The sequence below is a fragment of the Chenopodium album genome, chromosome 16 (assembly GCF_948465745.1).
Source record: "Chenopodium album chromosome 16, dcCheAlbu1.1, whole genome shotgun sequence".
Taxonomy (NCBI): Eukaryota; Viridiplantae; Streptophyta; class Magnoliopsida; order Caryophyllales; family Amaranthaceae; genus Chenopodium; species Chenopodium album.
In genome coordinates, this window is record NC_137849.1 from 36,866,910 (window position 1) to 36,886,798 (window position 19,889).

A 19,889-nucleotide genomic window follows, 5' to 3' on the forward strand; every position below is an offset into this window, starting at 1 on the left:
AGTGAATCAAATCAGATCAAATCTGCCAAAATTAGGTGAAATAAACAAAGTCTAAAAAGTCCAAATAAGATAAGATCATGATTATTAAGATACTGAAAAAAAAAATTCAAATGCAACCATTTAAATTACTTATTTTGCTAATTGCAACATTTTAAATAAAAAATTACAAATTGCAGCCTAAAATTTTTAATATGTTGTTAATTGATACCCATTTTCATTCTTCGGCCATAATTTCTTGAAAATGACATCATGTATTTTGCCGTCCTTCAAGTATTTTGTTAGGTTGCAAAAAACTTCTTGCAACTGGGCAATTAAAAACCGAAAAGATTTTTGTTGTTGAAAAACACAAAATTTGGGAAAGAGGTGGGGAGAGATTTGGGTTTTTCCCTCCCAATTTGTTTCCAAAAATGTTGAATTTGTGAATATTGTAGAGATTCAACTCAATACTTCCATCGATAATCCATTCTCCTCTAAACAGAGTTTGATAAAATGAGTCAAACAGTGAAACTCCATTAAGATGTTAGAAAAGGGATTAAAGATGGTAAAAAGGTAGCTTGTTCGCCATTTATATACGGTTGTGATAAAAAGTGAGTGGTATGTAGTCGGTGGTGCAACATAGTTAAAAAAGAAGGGAGAGGAAAAAGAAAATACATGACGTTAATTTTAGGGGATTTTGGTAAAAAAAAAAAAAAAAAGAAACTTGCATCAATTAAGGTCCCGTTCACTTCACCTTATTTTTGCTGAACTGAAATTATTTTTACTAAACTGAAATTATTTTTGCTGAACTTAAATTATTTTTACTGAAATGAAATTATTTTTGCTGAACTTAAATTATTTTTACTGAATCTCTATTATATTTCTTCTTTACATTTACTGAATTTTACTGAACTAAAATTATTTTTACTGAATTGAAATTATTTTTGCTCACTGAACTTAATTTTACTGAACTGAAATTATTTTTACTAGAACTGAAATTAATTTTACTGAATATTATTTTTTTTAAGATGAAGTGAACAGAGCCTAAAAAGTTTATTGTACTTAGGCTACAATTTGCAATTATTATTTTTAAAGTCTACAATTGGTAAATTTGGGATTTTAAATGACTGCATTTGGCAAATCTTTCTTGGATATTACTTGGTATAAGGTAAGGTTCATTTCACTTTAGGTAAGAAAATATTTACATTTTTTAAATCAATTAAATCTTATCTCTATTTATGCTTACTAGCCTATTTTTATACATTTTTAATCCCGCAATAAAAAAAATCAAGAAAAAAAAACATATTTATAATGTACACAATAAAACGAAGTTAATGACATCTTAATTGATTGTTTTTTTTTTATTTAATTATTTACAAATCAACATACAAATAAGGTTAAAGATTGGTCCATTTTAGAATTCATATCAGATCATATCAAAAAAATTCATGTCAAATAAGGTTAATTTAAGATAACCTACTTGAATTAGAAAGAATTCCTCAATTAAGCAATTGTAATGTGTTTACTATGAGGGACAGAGATAGATAGAAGATTGAGATGAAATTTGGGAATTGATGAACTACTACCTTCATTTTTTTCAATGGACACGCACTTTTCTTATAATGTGCGTTGGTAAAGTCAGCTCACAAGTTGGCATTGCTTATGAAATTCTATGCATGATATTTTCCACATCTATCTCACAACTTAACAAGTATGTTACTACTGGTAATCATGTGCTACAATTGGAGACAATCCAATTGGATGATTTTTTTTTTTTTTTTTTTTTTCTTTGACAATAGGATACTAAAAACTAAAAGTTAGAAAAACAAGCCAGGTTAACCCTGCATCCATTTGCAAGGATATGGGCTTTGTTAATCTGATCCCTACTAACGTCCCAGACTACGCAAGTATGGAAAAGTTTACCAAGCCCCCTTAATTCTCTAAGAAGCCTGAAAAATTCAATTTCTTCCTTCTATTGCTATAGTAAATGTATAATAGTCGAGGAGTTTGAATAAACTGCTACTCATGTTAACTAGCATCCTTTGCCCATCGAATACCACCCAAGCAAGCTAAAAATTCCACATGCAAGGCTGAAGATGCTTTACATAAATCACCTCTACTATCAACAATTATAGTAGTATCATCGATCTGTAACCCAAGCCATACCCGCATTGCACGAGTGCTTTTGCCAGGAGCTATCTGTTATGATAATAATCTCGTGACTCCTCCCTTGATCGGGGTTGGCAGCTTAGAGCATTTTCTCTTCCTATATTCACCCTTAGGAAACTCGAGGGTGGCCCCTAATGCTCGTCCATAGATTGAAGTGTGCCAAGTCTTCTAACATCGGATTTCAAAAAGGTAGTCAATTCCTTGTAGTTCTCACTTGCCCTACGAAGGGTAGCCAACCATTAAAGCTCCCCTCTAAACACCATTTCATTCCTTGTTAACCAATAACCCTATAACAAATCAATAAAGGTGTGCATCCTTTCACTTTCTATACCATCCTCGCTATAAAAAGAGTAGGATATATTTCTGAATCCAATGCCCAAAAGGAGTAGATTCATCAATTTCAGAGCTAATTGCCAGAGAACAACTCCTCTGAGCATACTTAGCTATTGAGCACTACCGAAACAAGTGTTCCACTGACTCCACACCTGTTCCACAAATACCACATTCCTCCTCCACTAATACCCCTCAATGATGCGAGTTTTCCTTCATCGCCAAACCATTCATAAAAAGTTTCCACATGAAAAGGCCAAGCTACACTTTAGGGGACTGTTTAACCGCTAAATAAGCCTAAAAAATTCACAGTCCCTAACCTTCAAATGGGTTTGCAAAGCTTTAGAAAAGAGTAAAGCACACCCATATTTTACCACATAAATCCTTGATCAATGATGACTCCAAAATAAGAAGTCATTTAATTTTCTTCATTTTCTGACAACTCTAGAGTAAGAACTTGTTGCGTTGTATCACACTCAAACCTATCCCAAATGATATCAGCATTCCACTGTCGGTGTAGAGAATGCAATATTAGATCATTAACCCTTCCCTGACCAACTCCCTTGATGAGTTGATCTGACTTGAGGATAGGTATTTTTCCTTTTACCCAGCGCATACTGGCGTACTTTACTCACTCTCACCATTTCCAAATTTCCAAGCAAAACCTGAAATAAAATTATTAGTCACATTATGCAAGTCTCGCCTTCCCTAGAAAGCATTACCCCTTAAAAAGGTAATCGAGTGTCCCACACAAATGGAATAGGAATGCCTAGGAAAGTAGGACCTAGCCACCAATAGTTGAGATTTACAATTCATTTTGGGTAACTTGTTTAAATAAAAGATCATCATGCATTCAAGTTAACCATAGATCTGACCCCCAAACCTCTCATTCCTTTTGCAAGGTGGAGGACATATTTCTTTACCCAATCTATTCCCTTCCCTTCACTGTTGGTCCACCAAAAGCGGGCGATGATAAAGTCTATTTTACTTGTGATGGAACTTGGTAACTTAAAGCATTTCATCCCATGTGAAGAAATACTAATGAGGATTAGCTTTTGTTGATTGTGAAATCCTCAGCGACGACCCCCATGCCGCCACCTTCTTTAAAACAATATCCACTAGATGCTGAAAGCGAGCCTTCTTACTAGAGCTCAAATTGTTTTGTGCCCTAAGGTGCCTATCTATCGTTGTGGCTTGTCCTATCTTCATAATGTTTTTGAAACGATCCACCATCTCTAGTTGTACAAGACAACTGAATTTGACACGACTTGCTCAAATTTAATTGTTGCCCTGAAATATCACCAAACCTAGCAAAAATATCAACCAAACTAGCACATGATTTCTCTATGACCTGAAAGAAAACCATAGCATCATCAGCAAAAAATTAAGGCGAGATGGGGGGGGGGGGGGGTGGGACCTCCTTATTGTAACCTTTAAACCCTTAATTAAGGAAAGGTTTTCCGCTATTAGCAGCATTATGGACATGATGTCCATACAAAACAGAAAAAGAAAAGGAGACAAGGGATCTCCTTGTCGTAAGCCACAATCCAGATTGAAGACTTTCGATACTTGTCCATTCACCAGCATTTTGTAGGAGACCGTCGAAATACATTGTGAGATCCACTTAATCCAAAGTGTCAAAAAGCCATAAGCCTGGAGCAAGGTCCAGTAAACCCTATAATAAGCCTTTGACATGTCAATCTTTACCGTCGCCTTATCCATGATCCACTTATTTGTATTAAGGAGGTGCAAAATCTCATGGCTAAGGAGGATATTATCCTCGATATATCTCCTCGGCACAAATCATGTTGATATTTTGTAATCAAATCAAGAAGACCCTATATTCTAAACATTTAGCTATGCACTTATAGATGGTATTACATAAGCTAGTAGGTATAAACTACGAAGCCAACTCAGGAATATCCACCTTTGGGATCATAACTAAAATAGAGGCATTAACCTCCTTTAAAAGGTAAGTTACGCTGTTGAGAAGAAAGTGGTTATTGTCTTTGTTACGTCTGGCCCCACTTCATCCCAATATTGATGGAAGAATTCAGAAATGAACCCATCTAGACCTAGGGACTTTAGATTATGGATCGAGAACATAGCTTTTCTAATTTCGTGGTGCTAAAAAGGCCGCACTAGATCCAACTTGTCTTCCTCCTTGATGTGGGGAAGGTCTGACTTATGAATAAAGTCTTGTTAAGATTTTGGACCCTACAGTGTGTGAAGTAAATTCCTTTGCATTGGTTTAACCAAGAGTATGAGGAAGTTAGTTAATTGGGATCTCGAAGACTAGATGAGGAAGATGTATCATAAATTGTTTCTAAGGTGAGTTGGTGTAACTCTTTTTCTTTACAAGGAGAGAATGATAGAATTTTGCAATTTTTGCCTTATTTTGTGCCATATTTAGGCATTTTTTTTGTGCTTATATTAGTATTTGTGTGCTTGTGTAATATGTAAAATTAGGGTAATTATTAAGAGTGTGACACAAGTGGATTAACAACAATATAAAGTATGAAAATTTCTTATAAGTATGAAATCTTTTAACGTCTTCGTGCCAAGTTTAGAGATGATTCTTCCTTTAAGAAGGGTAGACTACAATCCCTTGTATTTTTTTTTATGAATTTATTAGTGTAGTTTAATTATATTAATTTGTTGTAAAAAAATATATACTTATTTAAAGTGTTTTATAGGAAATTTTACAGGGCTTAAGCATATGTAAACATCGACAGATCACATGTGTAAAACTACTCCCCAACAATACAAGTGCAAAGTGGTTAATCAAATGATCATTGATACATTAGATAGGTGACGAGCGACAAACAAAGCATGTAATCAATGCGCTGACTACATACAAGCTACAAAGACAATAAAATAAAATATAATCGAGTATGTCACTACTAGTGAAAAAACAATCGATAACACATATAATACATCAATTATAATTTATTACCAATAAACTCTGTCATTAACCAAATGCATGATTATCTAATTATTAATTTGGAGTAAGTAATAAAAAGGGTATGCATCACACCAAAATTTTAATAAGGAAAAATAATAAATAGGTATACATCGTAAGTAATGAATTGGCGCAACTGCATTCCCACAGAAAAAAATATAATTGTTCCAGTTTAGCTTGGGAATCGATAAATGGGTCGTCGGCAGTGGTTTCTTGTCTAACTGGATACCTTCACAACAACGCGAATTAGCTGCCCTTGGGGTTTTGTCCGTTGAAAATCTCTATAATGATAAAGTCATTACTAATTTGGTATGATTATGGGATAATTGTACCTTAGAAATAAGATATGTGAGGGTATTTATATGATATCCTAAGTAGGTGTCACATGGGGGTCTTGTCAAGTTCATGACAAGTGCATATGTGACCGAAAGCATTTTTCACATAGTGCAGTGTAGGCATTAATCGAAGTGCACCTACTTTATCATGTGTGAATATGCTTGACAATCGTAAGAAGTTGAATTTGACTAATACAATAGGGAGAAAAGATAAAGTAGAGAGCCACCAAATTTTTTGTAATGAACTTGTAAATTGTTCATGGATTTTACTGAAAAGGGACAAGGCAACCACAAATTTTGATCCATGAAGGTTACACCTCATTCAGAATCCATGAGACTACTAACTCCATATGGTTAAGAACCATAATAGGAGGGTCAGGGATGAAGGTACGAAATTGAGTCAAGGAGACAATCTTGCCCATATTATTGGCCTCTACTCAATTCTTAGTATGAAAAATATTATTTTGCGATTTAATTAACATACAAACAATATTCAATTTATTCCAAAATAACATTATTGAGTTGGTTGAATATTTAATGCATTTGTTATTCTATATATTGTGATAACTTATTAAGTCTACAAGATTAAACCGGTCGTCCAAATTATCTTACTAGGCGTGATTTTCAATTACATATTTCCAACTAAACCTGTATAAGGGTGATCAAAATAATAAATTATACGACATAAATATTGGAATTAACATAATAATAAAATTAGGAATCAAAGCATCCAAATCATCAAAATAATATCAAATAGAATAGAAAAAAAAAATAACCATTTAAAAAATTAACCGCTTACATTGATTGAACCTCTTTTAACTTGCTACTCAGTACTCATGAAACAAAATATTAATAACTTCAAAATAATACAAATTAATAAAAAATTAAATAAAGGTTAGATTTGTCAAACCCTCATCAATTTCTTCATGCGCCTTGGTTTAAGAGTAGTGCTTTGAGACTTTGAGTACGTATTATATATAATGTCTCTTTGAATTGCTTGAAGGAAAACTGATTAAGAGTATTAAGAGTTTAGAAATAGAGTGTTTTTGCGTCTGATTTCGTGTTCAGAACCCTAGATAGGTATAATACCCTGTATTTTTGAAACGTATTTTCTAATTAGTATTCTCTTAAAAAGGGTATTTTAGTAATTTATTTTACTATTTGAATTTTGGAGCCAAAATGATATTTGAATTTCGGCGCCTAAAGTATTTTAAAACTTAATTATTATTTTTGGATTTTAGATAAGATTTATTATCCATTTATTTTATTTTAAAAACCGGATTATTTATATATATTTCGGATATTTTAATTAAACAAAATTATAGTTTATTATTTATTTAAAAGGGCCGAAAACTCCTAAATTATTAACTATGATTTTTGGATTTTCTGTGTGTAGAAAATCTGATTTTATTATTTATTTTATTTAGTGAATAATTGGAATTTTATTAATTAATTATTTTATACAATAAATATTATTTACACAATTATTTTTAATTCCTTAAAACTATCAAATTAATTCTCTAAATATCTAAAGCCACCATGATGGATTTTTGGGTGACTTATTTTGGTAAATTATATTTTTAATTATCTCCTTAAAATCTCTTATTTTCCTTAATTCTAATTCTCCATCTTTTTAATATCTAATCATCATATTTTCTTGCCATTCATTCTTCTTAATTATTCCCCAAGTAATTCTAATTTCCTTATTATTTTTCATGACATACATACCTTCCATATTCAAGTATACACAATCACCTTAATATCCAAACTTTCCTTAATTCTTTTACTCACTTCTCCAAGTAATCCCTTAAACCCTACTTGCCATAATTCTTCCCACATTCTCTTGCCATAATTCTTGCATGAGGTAGCCTACAAATACCCCTTCATACCTCTCATATTCTTCACACCAAAAACCCAATTTTCTTCTTCTTTCTTCTTCTTCTTTTCCCTAAACCGTTTCATACTTTTCTTCTCCTCTTTTCATACAAATATTATTCTGTATACCTTTGAAACCAGTTTTCGGAAACTTCTGATCAGTTTTTGGGATATTGATGTTTCATAGAAGATTGTTCCTCTCGAAAAATCCTTGTGGTTAGGCTCAAGAATCACCCAATTCGGAGTTATATTGAAGGAGTTATGACCTCTGCAAGTTCTGCCTATTCTTTCCTACGAAAATTCAATTCTCTTTAATCCTATTCTTTTATCTTCTTCATGGTTAGTTCTCTAAAATACAAATACCTATTTCAAAGCTATAATTTTATATTAAATTATTATTTTAAAAGAGTTTTATAGCCCATGCACATTAGATTTGAGTTTATGTTGTGATAACCTTATGGTTATGTTATTTGCAAGGTGTATTCGTGATTGAACTTTGAAAATGCGAAGTGTTGATTGATAGTCGGAATCAAGGTTCTTGAGGTTCTTTTTGTGTGGTTTTTCTAGCAAGGATCAAGGTACGTTTAGGTGGCTAGATACCTTTGAAAGTGATTGGTTTGAATAACATGTTTTACATGATTTGATTGGTCATTGAATTAAATTGATTTGAATTATAATTTTGAAATAAATTATGTTTGAAGATATTAATTTTAATAAAAGTATTTTGAATGATTGATTTTTAAATCATGTTTTGAATGGTTTGAATTACTTATGGTGTCTAAATAAAGGAAATGATTTTAAAAGGTTTTTTGAATTTAATAAAAGGTTTTTCAAGGAAGAGTTATTGATTTTGAAAAGTTATTAATATGAGATTTTATTCTCAAGTATCTATTTAAAAGGTTTTGATTTTGAAAGTATGTGGAATTATTAAAAAGGAGTTTGAATTATATTGGAATTTATTGGATATTAAAAGGATTTATTGAACCATTGAATTATTATTATTAATGCTTTATAAGCATGTTGGTAATCCCACTATGCGGATTTGGTTTATTGATAAGGCCTTGGACTTTGTATGACCAGGTCTTTCCTCAAGAATAGCCTTGTAATATAAGGAGACTAGCTTGGGGGGTGTGCACACTTGGGTAAGGAATTGGATTAAAAGAAATTGGTTCTTAATAAAGGGATTGATTTTATTAACTATTATTTTGAATATTGAATCATTGAAATTGGTTTTGGAATAATGAGTTTGGAATTTATTGGATTAATTATTGAAATTAATTTTTAAAGCATGTTTGCAAATAAATTGAGTTTACATTATCTTGCACTTATCGTACTTAGCATAATTTTCTAATCCGTATTTCTTATTTGTTTTGGTTTGCCCTGTTTATCGTAATGGTAAGCAGTGTTGACTAATTTCAGGTGGAGTCAATAATTGAGCATATGGAGTCCCGGAAATGGTTTTACCTAGTTTAGGAATGTTGGTCTCATCTTTATTTTGAGTACTCATAACAGTGTTACTATTTTTATAAGTATTAATAAAAGAAAGTTGAGTTTCCGCTGCAAGTTTTGTTATTGAGTTAAGTGTTTTGAGTAGCCTTGCGTAATCACGCGGCGGTAATACGCCCTAGTCTATCTCTACGGCATAATTATACGTATTATACTAGTATTTCCGTGGAACGAGATTTGGGGGTGTTACAATAGGAGTTCGGTATTTATAGGCTAGGTGACAGCCACTGATAGGAGTAAAATAAAAAAGGGAGAAAATCACCGCAATACAACAGAAAATTGCTTCAACACGGCAAAATTCCGATGAAAGGTTACTCATCATCAGCAGGTTTGAGTTGGAGAGACACGATTATGTGTCTATACGGATGATTTGGCCAATATGGATAAATTATATATCAATATGGCTCATTGATCTAAACCAAATCGGTAGCAGATAACATCCCACACAATAACCAAAATAATAAAACACAGACTCATTGATACTTTAAGAATTTTATTAAGGCTTTGATTAAGTTTCTTATCTAGTTTATTGAATAAGTATAGATCATTGTTAGAGATATTAGATATCGGAAAATATATGTGATATATTTTCCGTAGGTATAATATCATTAAGAGAATAATATATTTAGGTTTATTTTATGTTAAGATAGTATTTAGTATATCTTTTAGGAATATTGTTTCATTCCTATCTTATGAGCTTAGGTTTTGTATAAGTACTCTACCTATTGATCAATAATAAACAAGTCATTCTATTCTCTCTTTTCCATAATTTGTCATGGTATCAAGAGCAGGTTAGATCTTGGGAGTATTTACAAAAAAATTTCCCCCTACCGGTGGGTTAGAAACTTAAACCCATCGGTGGGATAAACCTTTAGCCAAAACTACAATTTTTTTTACGTACCTAAGGATGTTGTTTAGTGTATGTTGATCACTTTATGATCATGCATGAGAAATTTTTTTTGTTAGTTTTTTATAGTTGACGAGGTGATGATCAATCAGAGTCTGAGCTTTGACTTTGATTTGATTTAAAAAAAAAACTGGCTCTCTTGTGTCGTGAGACAAGATATATTGGTTCTCCTTGTGCCGTGAGACAAGGTTCATGTGTTGGTTCTCCTTGCACCGTGAGACAAGGGTTTTAAATGTTTTGAGTGTGGTTTACTCTAAAAAAAATAAAAAAAAATAAAAAAAAACACCAATAAGAGATTTGAGTATTGTTTACTTTGAAAGACCATTAAGAGATTTGAGTGTGGTTTACTCTGAAAAACCAATATTTGATTGGAGCTCGGTTTTGCTCTAGAAAAATCAAAAATTATTATATTTGCAGGTTCGAAAAAAGTGACGTTCCTGCTTGATCGATGATTGATGGGTTCGAAAAGATGTATGTTCTCATCCTTCAAAAAAAAAAAAAAAAAAAAAAAAAAATTGAAGGCGACATAAACAAAGTTATGCAACTCGATCGACTTCAACAAAGTGAAGAATTTCCAATCGCAACGTTCGTGTTACTGCCGTTACGATTGCGGGAAGGTGTTAGAGATATTAGATATCGGAAAATATATGTGATATATTTTCAGTAGGTAACATTAAGATAATAATATATTTAGGTTTATTTTATGTTAAGATAGTATTTAGTATATCTTTTAGGAATATTATTTCCTATCTTATGAGTTTAGGTTTTGTATATTGGATTGCTAAATACCGCCAACAAATTTATCAAACCACCAACATTTCAAGTAAAGGGACAACATTGCCCTTACTAAAATCTTCCCCATATTCTTTCTCTAACTTCATTCCATGATTTCATCCACCACTTCTAAAACAACCACATCAACCACCACCAATCACACCACTGGTACCATGTCGACCACTACAACCCACAACCACCGCGTCAACCACCACCATCTACACCAGATTGCCAATAATAATAACAGTTAATCAATATAATTATCTACAACAATAGTAATAAAATTAACTATAATTATTTTGTAATAATAATAACAATTAATTAGAATAAGTTTGAATCAAAAAAAAAAGAATAAGGTTTTTTTTAAAAAAAAGTTGTTGGCCGTTAAACGACGCTCAAAACCGGTTGGTCGCCATCGGTAACCGGCGGTCAAAACCGATTGACCAGTGCGGTCAACCGATTTTGACCGTCGGTTACCGGTGGCGGTCAATCGGTTTTGAGCGCCGGTTACCAACCACCGGAATTTAAAAAAAAAAAACTTAAATTCAAAACAAAAAGCTAATCGGCAAACTTACCTCCTTCCCCGGTTTCCAGCCATGTCGCCACCATCAACCACCCGACATCGACGTTTGTTCGCACCGCCACCTCTTGAACGCCGCTGACTGGTACGCCGGTTGTCTCTTTGGTGGTGGTGGTGGTGGTGGTGGTGGTGGTTGTATTTGGGGATCTTGAGGGGTTGTTGATGAGAGAGAAAACAGAAAGAGGAGAAAGATGGGTTTGGGTTTAGTATTTTAGTAAGGGCAATAATGACATTTCGCTTGAAAAGTTGGCGGTTTTGATAATTTTTGTTGGCGGTATTTAACACCCTCTTTGTATAAATACTCTATATATTGATCAATGATAAATAAGTCATTCTATTCTCTCTTCTCCCTAATTTGTCAAGCATTGTTATTATTGTTTGTGAAGTGAAATTGTATGGAGAATTAGTTGGAGATTGATCTAGACGGAGATTGAGGTTTATAAATTTCTCGAAGGACATTGATTCGATCGGTGGGATCTATCAAATTTGTATATTGATAAATATGCCAATACAAAATTAAACTGCCAAAAAAAATAAATGAGGAAACAATAATAAGTTATCTAATATTTTTACACAATAATCAACTATCACAACTAACTAACTAAATCAATATATACAATAATCAACGTTTTCAAACTAACTACTCCTTATCCTTAAATTAAATTGTATGTAATACTTTGAGTTAATAGTGTGATTCACATACATACACCACTTTGGCTGATATATACGTTTTATTTATCCTCTGTTCTTTTTTTGTTGACAATCTTGAAATGTTTTGATTTTCGACACTATTCAAATTATGCGTATTTTAACTAACTTTTGTGATTTTATAGTTATTATAAAGCATAGTCATTTGAAATCTTATTAGAATTGTCTCAATGTACATATATTTTCATATTATCAACATCTTGTAATCTTTACTTATTGATAATTAGAGATATCAATCGTTAACTTTTTTATGCATTGGCAAATGTGATAAAAATTTGTGTCAACAACTAAAAAATGATTGAGGAAAGTACATAATATTATAGCAAACATGATCATGTGAATACTTGTTAGAATTGTCTTAATATATAGTTTTTGAATATCAACTTAATTATCATTTAAACTTACTACGAGTAGTAACTAAAAAATTATTGGTTAAAGTTTAGCATTAATAAATATATGAGAAGCTATTGCGTGCAAACTGCCGCACGTAATAGTTCGTGTGTCCAATATCATAATACTTCTATTATTGGTGGTTGTATCCCATTATCGATCTCCCACCAGGCCACCACACAAATACACAATCTCCTAACTAACCTAGCTAAAATACCCAACACCGCTATCACTGCTAATACTCCTATTATCGGCCCCACATGACCACTTCTCCCGACGATTGCTGGTTTATTGTCGTCATCAGCGGCCCTCCTTGTTGTATGTACTCAGTACTCTGGGGCGCCATGCTCGCTTCCATCGATCAATTTCTATCAATCAAACATTTATAGTACTAATTTACAACACCAAATTATTAACCCCATCAACAATTTTAGTGGGTACATATGTTTGGTTTAATCTGTTTGTTTTGTTTCTCTTCCATTTTTTGGGGGTTTTAAAAAAAATTGATTGTTATTATTAGTAATTAGTAGTAGTAGTAGTATATGAGGAAATAAAGTAAAAATTTACAGTGGACATATGATTGAAGAAAAAAAAAAGAAGGGATTAGATTTAGAAGAGTAAATGGAAACTGGAGAAGAAAGTAGAGGAGTAGCAGAACACAAATTAACAAATGGGAAAGTAAGAGTTAGTGACTCATAATTCATAAAGTGGCTAATTCGAAAAGAAAGGGAAGGCAGATGGGGAAAGGAAGGAAATGCTACATACCCTTTTTCATACCAAAGAATTATATTATCTAACAATAAAATTATATCCTCTAATACAAAAACTATGTCATCCCATCAAAGAGTTATATCCTCTAATACAAAAACCATATCAGCTAACAAAATAAATAAATCCTCTAACCAAAGAATTATGTTCTCTAATACAAAAAAACATATCAGCTAGTAAAAAAAGTTTTATTCTCTATTACAGAAAACATATCAGCTAACAGATACAACATAATAAATAAAAAATTACTCACCCATCAAATAGTCACCAAACAAGTATTAAATAACCGTAGAATTATATCCTCTAAGGCTCTAACCATGCAAAAAATTATATCCTCTAACACAAAATGCATATCAACTATTAGAGATATGTATAGTTATGTATAGTTCGTTGGAGGATTTATATTATTTTATAGAGAATCTGTATTGTATGTTGGAGGATATGAGTTATTTGATGAAGAACATGTACAATTTGTTAAAGAATATATATTATTTGATGGAGGATATGTACAATTTATTAGAGGATATATATTATATGATAGAGGATATGTATAATTTGTTGATGGATATGTATTATTTGATAGAAGATATGTACAATTTGTTGGAGGTTATGTATTATTCAATTGAAGATATGAACAGTTTGTTAGAGGATATATAATATTTGACGGGATGATATGTACAATTTGTTAGAGAATATGTATTATGTGATAGAGGATATGTATAGTTTGTTGAAAGATATGTACAATTTGTCTAAGGATATGTAATATTTGAAGGAAGTTATGTATAGTTTATTGGAGGTTATGTATTATTCGATGGAGGATATGAACAGTTTCTTCGAGGATATACAATATTTGACGGAGAATATGTACAATTTGTTAGAGAATATGTATTATGTGATAGAGGACGTGTATAGTTTGTTGAAAGATATCTATTATTTGATAGAGAATATGTACAATTTGTCTAAGGATATGTAATATTTGATGGAAGTCATGTATAGTTTGTTGGAGGTTACGTATTATTCAATGGAGGATATGAATAGTTTGTTCGATGATATATAATGTTTAATGGAGGATATGTACAATTCTATTAGATTATATATATATATATATATATATATATATATATATATAGTTTGTTGGAGGATATATAATATTAGATAGAGGTTATATTTAGTTTGTCGAATAATATGTATATTTGACAGATTATATGTAGATTTTATTAAATGATTTCATTATTTCAATAAAGGAAATACTTAGAGAAAAAGAGGATATCATTAATTCAATAAAGAAAATATTAATAATAACATTAAAAATAATATTATTATTTTAGATAAAAATAATAAAAAATATATATTTTTTCAAAAAAAAAAAACACCATAATATTACAACAATCTCATTAATTTTCCCTTGCATCTCACACTTCACAACCAACAATAACAGCAACAATTCACAAATAAGAACAGCAACAAGTCAACAATAATGATTAGCCACCAAATTTCCCCCAAATTTCCATGCATTATCGACCAAATTAGAGCTCAATTTCCTTTAAAATCTGAAATTTGTACTTCAACCACCAAGAGTAAAAACACCACAACTAAAACATGTACTTCAACGACCGCCGTAACTAACATCAGTACAGTTGAAATTTTCGAAGTTACTAGCCGGAAACCATTGTCATTCTGGAATTCAAAGAGCAAAGTAATGTCTTTGAAGCTAAATTTGAAGGAAGAAAGTTAGAGTTTTTGAAAAAAATGGGATTTTGACAATGTAGAAGTAGAACTACTACTACATCTTCTAGATTTCAGCAATCGGAAGCTTAGTAGTTTAGGGGTGATGAATTTTGAGAGGTAAGTGGTAGGATTTGGGAGGAGAAAGAAAGAGTAAGGAAGATCTTCTGACATATTCGAATTCGGATTATAAGGATGAAGGTTGTTTTTAGGTTTGCCGCTTGCCGCACCCAATAGTTTGTGTAAATATATAAGCCATATTGGGGCATTTATTTTAAATAAAGATATTATTTAACTAATTTGAAATCAATTTTTGCTTATTTCACCTTATTTTTGCTTATCAAATCTAATTAGAACTTGCTTTTTCTAATATGATTTGATCGGATGATTGATTTGGACTTATTATTTATGATCTAATTATCTGATTGACTAAACAACGCATGACCTAGTTTATATGTACGTTAATCTATAAAAAAAAATACGTAGTATATAAGTGGGATTATGTTGGATTCTTTATTAATATACACTTTTAATAATTTTATTCATTACGATATTAAATATATTTTGCGATTAAAAACACATATAAAATGATGATACATGATATGAAACTTTTTTAGTATGATGCGATTTAAACTAAATGAAAAACATTGTGACTCCGTTCTATTAATCGGCCCGCGTTCGGCTCGTTTACTTAAAGTTCAGCCCGCGCACGGCCCGAACTTTAAATATCCATGAATTTTTTTTTAAAAAAAAATCAAAATCAAACTCAACGTTCCGCCTTTCTCCTTCTTCTTTTTACCCATGTTTTCCGCATTTTCACTCCATTTTCACTCTATTTTCGTCAGTTACACTCCACTACTATCGAATTAACTCCAATTTCCCGAATAATTTGCATCACTACTTCATTTTTCAGCTTTAATTTTATTTGCATGTATTTAATTTTTAGTTCTTATATATAAACCCTATATTTCGTCATTCTCTACTTCATTAATGTCTGACGTTTCGTCGATTAAGGATTCATCGCCCTTAAAAGTTTATCTTAAACGAAGTAAACAAGCAAGAAAACAGGAGGAGACAGTTGCTATGGCTGAAAGGTTCATTATATTTCAGTTATTTTTAGGTTATACTTTTTTTAAAAAAATCTTTTTTATAAGTTATTATTTCGTTATATAGGGATCATTCCGAACCTCCTTCGAAAAAGCGTGGTCCTAAACCTGGTTCTAAACGAATTCGAGCTGTTAGGTGTGAAATTATATTCTATTTATTTCGCAAAAAGTCTTGTTTGGATATAGTATTTGTTGTTTTATTATAGAAAATTTTTGGTTAGGAAACATAGCATTTCTGGTTTTTATGTAGAATATTCTTGTGTAGAATTAGCTTATTGTTGTTGTAATTATATTATTGTAATTTGATAATAGATTATTTTTGTCAGGATTCACAATTACTTTGTCAGGAATTATATTTTTGTATAAAAAAATAGCTTATTATTCTGTGATAAATCATATTTGCAAATTAGATTGTCTTGAATTAGATTATTTTATTTTGATAATAGTATATGTTTGTCAGGAATTAGATTATTTTGGTCAGAAATTATCTTTTTGTCAGTATTTAAATTACATCAATAAGGAATAAGATTGTTTCAATCAGAAATAAGATTACTTTAATTAGGAATACGATATATGTGTTATTACATTAGTCAGGAATAACATTTCTTTTATCAGGAATAAGATAGCTATTGTTTGACAATACAATCTTTTTGTCATGAATTAGCTTATTTTGGTCAGAAATAAAGGTATTTGTGTCAGGAATAGATATTTATGCTTAGAAATAAGATTACTTTTATCAGGGATAAGATATTTATTGTTAGGAATAAGAATATTTTAGTCAGCTTACAATTTTAATGTGATTTTTAATTTTTCAATTTTTCAGTTCTGTTACTGAAGATGATATTTTAAACTTAAAAGTTGGTAATAAATCTGGTGCTAATCAACTTTGTCTAATTCTGGAAGATTTAAGTGAGAAGCAAAAGAAGGATGTAATAGAAATTGGTTTTGGTGGATTGCTTCATATTAATTTCAAGGAAAATATTAGCCATCAGTTGTACAATCATGTAGTAACTCATTATAATCCCAAGTCTAGAAATCAGATTGTTGGGAAAAAGGAACATGCCATTCATATTGATAGTTCTGATATTGCTGATGTGTTGGGTATTCCTTATACCGATTTAGCTGTGAAAGAGATTTCTAAAATCAAGAAAGGATTTAATCCTGATGAGGGTTTGAAGTTAGAGTAGAGGAATTTTTTGTGTTTGGATAAAGAAGATGAATCAGAAAAAGGAGATGAATCTGAAAAAGGAGATGAATCTGAAACAAAGAAGAAAAAGAAGAGGAAAACTGGAGATGAATCTGAAAAAGCTGTTCAAAGTAAGAAGAAGACATATGTCAATTTTGGTACTTACGAAAAGTTGTTTGAGAAATATAGAGAAGGGGGTTATAAATTCAAGAGACTTTTTGTTATGTTTGCTGTATCTAATTTTTTGGCTCCAATGGGTGATAAGTCCCCCAATTTTAACATCATCAAGTCTTTGGAAGATGTACGTTTCATAAAGACTTACAACTGGGCTGGTTATGTGATGGATTGGTTATGTGATTCAATAGCAGACTTTCAGGCATTTGTTTTGAATAGGAAGGCAGAAGGAGAAGGGAAAACTAAATCAAGACAAGTAAGTTGCTGTCTGGTTGCGTTTGTAATTGCTTTTTTGCAAAAGTTTGAGTTTGGGACCACTCTAGATAGGAAGCCATTTATAATGAATTGGACTTGTGATAGTCTGAATGAGAGGATTAAGTCTGTTGCAGAAAATATGGATTATGGTACTCTGAAACAGTATCCTCAGACCATACCAAAACAGTATGATAGCAAAAGTGAATAGGCTCTTTTAAAAGCTTTTCAGCTTGAGAGCATTGAGTTTAAGCTTGAAGATACTGGCGATGAAGATTTTGATGAAAAGAAGGAAGGCCATGGTGTACAATCTTCTAGCATTAATTTGAAAGTTGAAGATGAGAAAGCTAGATATGTAATGTACATGATTCCTCAAGATCGATTATCCCACTGATGATGAGATTGACAAGATGGATATTGATGTAAGTTTAAAATCTCATCTTTTTATTAATTTTGTAAAGTTTCTTATTCAAGTTTTGATATTGTATAACCTGCTATATATGTACTTAAATTTTTGTTAGGAATTAAGTGTTATTTTTCAGGAGGTAAATAATATTAATCAGGATTAAAATTGTCCAGTCAGAAATTAGTTTAGTTTTATCAGGAATAAGAAATTTTAAGTCAGGAAATAAATTATCTCAATCAGGAATAACATTGTTTCAGTCAGAAATTAGATTACTTTTATCAGGAATAAGAAAATGTTTGTCAAGAATTAGATAATTTTGGTCAGGAATGAAATTATTTTAGTTAGGAAATAAGTTATCTCAATCAAGAATAACATTGTTTCAGTCATAAATAAGATTACTTTTATCAAGAATAAGAAAATGTTAGTCACGAATTAGATTATTTTAGACAGGAAATAAATTGAATTAGTCAAGAATTAAATTATTTCAATAAGCAATAACATTGTTTCGGTCAGAAATTATATTACTTCTATCAGGAATAAGAATGTTACAATTCACTTTTTGTTCATAGTTAGGAATCAAAATATTTTATTATATTTTACTTATTCACTCTTTATTCTATTTTTTATTAGCCTGTGAAGAAGAAAATGATGAAATTTGGTCGTGATTTGAAGATCGTATCAGAGAACCAAATTCACTTTGCTATTGATTTGAAGGATGAAGCAAAAACATATTCACAAGAGTCTCAATCACAAGGAGAAGATGATATATATTCTAGTCCTCAATTCTTAGTAAAAATTGATGAAATAGTGATAGCTGCTATGTAGAGCAAAAAGTTAGCCTCTGATTTGGATCAGTTTGATATTAAGCTTAAGCCTGATGAAATTGTAAGTTTAATTATCTTTGTTATTATTTTATATATTAAATTCATTTAAGATTTGTATCTGATATAAATCTTGATTTTATATAGGTGAATAATGTTATTGCTGATCTTGATTTGGAAAAAGACCAAACTCAAGATAATGAAGGTAATTAGAGGATGAAGGCAACAAAACCAATGTAGAGGATCAAACTGATATGCCTGAAACTAGTATGCCTGAAGAGATACCAGATGGTAATAAAGATGAAGGCAATGTCTTGACCGTTGACCAAGGAACTGATGTTGATCAATATGTGAATAGAGAACCAGAATCAATTGTTGTTTCAGTTGGTCCAGAAGCTGCTATATATTCTGAACCTAGCACAGGACCATTTAGGGCTGTGCACCGGTCCAAAACTGGACCGGACCAGACCGAGACCGGAACCCGGAATCGAATTTTTTTGGGACCGGGCTTGGACCGTAATCAACCGATCCGGGTTCCGGTCCAGACCTGTTTATTCCGGTCCGGTCCGATTTTGGACCGGAATGGACCGGTTACATTATTTATTTATTTTTTTTTTCATTTTAGTATCTTAAATACATACATACATTTTTAACGTCTTGTTTTTGTTTGCGTACTTTCCTATTTTGCACCTAGAATTTATAAATTACAAGTTTTGTGCCTAAATTTTTTAGAAATTTAAACATAAAATTTAAAATTTCACCCAAAAAATTACAAAAATACACTTTCCAGTCCATTTCGGTCCGGACGGAATATTCCGAATTTTATTAGGACCGGACCGGAAACCCGAAATCCCCAATTTGTGAGGATTGAAGACCGGACCGGGGTTCGGTCCAATTCTGATCCGGTCTCGGTCGGTTTTTCGGTCCAGGTCCATTTCT